Source organism: Octodon degus, unplaced genomic scaffold, assembly GCF_000260255.1.
Source record: "Octodon degus isolate 3935 unplaced genomic scaffold, OctDeg1.0 scaffold00149, whole genome shotgun sequence".
NCBI lineage: Eukaryota > Metazoa > Chordata > Mammalia > Rodentia > Octodontidae > Octodon > Octodon degus.
This window is the reverse complement of record NW_004524725.1, coordinates 4,394,699-4,399,061: the sequence shown is the minus strand read 5'-3', so window position 1 is coordinate 4,399,061 and position 4,363 is coordinate 4,394,699.

Sequence of the window (4,363 nt, the reverse complement as noted above, 5' to 3'; positions counted from 1 at the left end):
GTGTGGGTGTGTGTGCGGGGGCAGATGGCCATGGTCCTGTTTGTCACTGGATGTGGAGTTTGTGACTATGAGCAAACTTTCGTCAAATGCTTTTGTTTGTAAACTGCACTGCTTGCTAGCTGACACACTCATGCACTGAGAGCTGCTGTGCGTGAAAAACTAGAAAGTGTTCACTGTTTTTCTATGTGAATAAACCTGATCATTTGCAAACAAAACAAGGTAGAATTTTTTTTTCTTTTTTTAATTTTAAGGAAAGTTCTACCGGGTGTTCAGGATCCCACTACTAGATCAGATTCATAGTGATCTGCCTGTTTACAGCCTCCCGAGAGCTGGGATTACAGGTGCAGGCCACCATGCCCAGTCTTAATTGCCATCTCAGCATAGCCCAGGGGCAGCATGAAAAGCCTGGGCCTCGAACCCCTGGCCCCTACACCTGCTGGCAGGTGCTTTAATCTTCTGAGCTATTGGCCGGCCCTTAGAAATTCTAAATAGGTAGGAGAGCTTATTTCTGGTAATTCTTATTTGATTACTGTTTAATAATATTCACTCTGGTCAATTAAAACTCATCCATTTTTCAGATAACAACATTAAAATCTTGAATACAACTATGAAAGTCAACAAAGTACCATGAGGAATGCATGTAATATTTTGACAATTTAAAACTTAATCCAGCTAGGTTTTTTCATTTATTTTTATCTTTCAAGCAAAACTAATTATTAATTTGTTCAGTCTGGGAAGGTTGTTCTAAATAATTTCATACAAAAAAAAAAAAAAACCACTAAGTTTTTTGGTTCTAATTAGCTCAAGAAATATTTGTGAATACCCTCCCTATATCATTCTTAGTAACTGAAATATATTGCTGGAATTTTTTTAAGAACATAAGAGATGATAACAAGCACATTTTCTCTACCCCTAGAATGTGCAGTATGTTAATGGAAGACATACTAAAACACTATTAACATTGAGTATGACAGTGGTGAGAAGTACCATGGTGGATATGTATAATTATGTTGTACTTTTATATGCAATTGAATATGGGTCTGAAGTACTCATTGTGGAATCATTTCATAATGACCCTTGGCACAATTTGCATTTTCTGCCTCTGTCCAAGTCTTCCATATGGTCAATCTGGGTTCCTACCCTATAGCGTTAGTGTACCAACTCCTTGTTGTCGTATAACCCATGTGACTCCAAGTCTTCCATATGGTCAATCTGGGTTCCTACCCTATAGCGTTAGTGTACCAACTCCTTGTTGTCGTATAACCCATGTGACTCACACCAGTTGACAACCACTCCTGAAATGGTCTGTGCAGCCGTGGTGCAGTGTCCCTGCTGAGTCTCTGCATGCCGCCACAAAACTCAGGTTGGCTGGTAGTGAACGCCCCAGTCAGCCGGGCATGAATCCTGGGGATTCCTCAGCAATGCCCTCAGCCACAGTGAAGGCTTTCGCCACAGTACCCTCTGATGCCCCGCCTTCCACCTGCTCCCCAACAAGTTGTGTGTGCTTGTTCCATTCTGCAGCTTTTCTCTTCCTATTTGTCCCACGAAGCATGATGGCTTTCTCTGGACATCTTTAAGAAACCTGTTTTGATGATTTCATGTATTTTATTGATCTGCCTCGGCCTGCTCTGTGTTTCTTCTGACTCACACATCTGACCCTGAGTCTACACGCTGTCTGCGATCTGTGAGACAGTGGCTCTCTCTGAAAGACAAAGCGAGAAATCAGTCAGACAAAAACAGCTAGAGCACCAGCCCATATAACAAGTTTTGGGGACCACACAGGCAAGAGTCTCCTGGCAGGCAGGTGATCAATACAAATGCTTTTCTGGGGGAGTCTGGCTGTTTTGGAAACCTGGAGAAGTAGGCCTTACTCCTCCAGCCCTGTGAATGTGAAGCAAGTGAGACAAAGGAGAATGTAAGCCTAGCACATAAGTAAATACTTCATTTCAGAAGGACACTAGTATCTTATTTAAGGACATTTTTTTATCCTTAGTCTAATGGCAAGCTATGGCATGGTTCTGAGCAGTGACATAACATGATTTGCCATACCGATAAAGAATCCCTCTTGTCATGTCTCTCTGCTACAACTAGACTGGATGGAGATAAAGGTGGAACACACAAAATGAGAAAGTTCATTTGTCAGAGAACAAATTATACCGCCCAGTTGCTTTGACAAAACCCAGTCTAGGTATTTCTCTGGAGATTTTTAGACATGATTAACATTTAAAGCAATAGGCTAGTCTGGGTGTAGTGGTGTATGCTTATAATACCAGCACTGGGGAGGCTGAAACAGGAGGATCACTATGAGCCTAAGCTGTGTTGTGAGACCTTGTAACAATCAAATACACTAAAAATAAATAAATAAATAAATAGTCTGTGATTAAAGTGTTTTCATCTCTACAATATCAGGGGACATCATTTAATCAACTAAGACATTCAGAGATGAAAAGCAGACCTCCCCCAGGAGAAAACTGCTCTGCCCGGAACTTCCTTCAAACTCAAGACTACAAAAACTCTTCCCTGACCTTCAGTCTATGACTGGAGTGATACACAGAACTCAGATTTAGTTCTGTGTATCATTCAAATTCCTTAATTTAATTGTCTCCCTTCTTCCTCATTTATATTATTTCTTCCTCGCTCTTTCTTCTCTCTCTCCCTTCCTCTCTCCTTCCTTCCTCTGTCTTTCTCTTCTCCAGTCCTAACTCTGTTTTAGTCTTATTGGTCATTTTAATATGATAAACCCTCCTAGTAAGCAGGAAAAATTGTTCTAGTGATGTCCCTGAAATGGTCAAACAAGACTTAACATTTTGTATAAAGACCTTAGCTATAAATACAGTTGTTTCTTTGATTCTTCTAGGGTAGTAGTTCCTAATCTTTTCATTCCATGGTCTTTAGTACACTTATGAGACCCATCATCCCTCAAAATAGTTATTCTAAGATTTTAACTGAAAGTTATATAAAACTGGTTTCTTTTTTTTTTAACGTATCTAGTACAGGATCTACAGGGTCTCACTACACACAGTCAGACTCATAGTGATCCCACTGTTTTCAGCTTCCCAAGTGCTAGGATTACAGGCATGCCACCAATCCCAGTCTCAATCACTGTCTCAGCACACCCTGGATACGTGGCTGGCATGGTATGTCAGGGATCAAATCCTGGTCATTGTGCCTGCCTACGCAGGTGTTTTAATCTGTTGAGCTATATGGCTGGCCCTAACAGGTTTCAACACATATTTTAAATATAAAATAGAGTGGCACATTCATTAATAACTTAAATAAGTTCAAGTGGTACATTTGTCACTGTGTCAAACATTAAGCTTAATATAGAGGCCACTTCTTGATACACAACAACTATAAGACGTAACATGCAGTGAAATAAATCTGTGCTTTCCAGTGATGTCAGTTGTGAATAACTTAGTTGGTATCTTACCTATATTCATATTTTAAAGGAAAAGAAAATTCAGTAAAATAAACTTCTTTTTCATTCCTAGTTCTTGAAGGTCCTAATTTCAGTCCATGAAGGATTTAAGGGCTAGTGTCACCCTGTTTAATACTCTGCTAAACCATAGTGAGCAATAGTTAGATGGTGTAGAGCACATGCCATTTCTGGGTACATGAGATGATGGACATGTGCCCAGCTGTGGCCTCAGGGTCTACCTCTGCTTGCCTCCGACGTAGAGGACACACGTTACAGGATGGGCTGGGAGAGAGGAGAAGGTGGCGATACCTGGCTGAGACTGTTAGTGCGCAAAGGAGGGGCCGCACGAGCACTACGGGGCCTCGAGGCTCCACTGGAAGTCTCTGTGATAAATGTGCCAGGAATCCAGCCAATGCGCTTGTTTCTTTTTTTCTCTAGTCAAGTTAGGATTCATTGATGTACAATCAGATAGATCATTCAGATATCTAAGAAATTATGTGGAATCATTTTTTCATAACCAAATACATATTTAAAAAGTGGAAAATATTGATTTATTAGCAAAATTAATTTCAACACATCAGCAAAAGCACATCAAATAAGTTATATATATATATATTATCTTTAGAGTATAGAACATATATATAACTAGCCTGGAAATAAAATTCAATCTCCTAAAATTCTTCAAGTTTTTTTCTGAAATACGTAAACATTGTCAAATTTTACATAGAGTATATAAGGGGTTGAAGGGAAAATAGTGATTAAAAGAGATGCAATTGTCATCTTAGTGATTTTTCATTTCATTGAAGACTTCATGTGTTTCTGAATGAATGTATATATAACTACAATATAATTACTATAAAGGAAAAAATACCAGGTCATTTTCTTAGTGTTAAGTTCAGTGAACATAATTTTGACTTGTGATAAGGTAAAATAATTTAAGTGAGG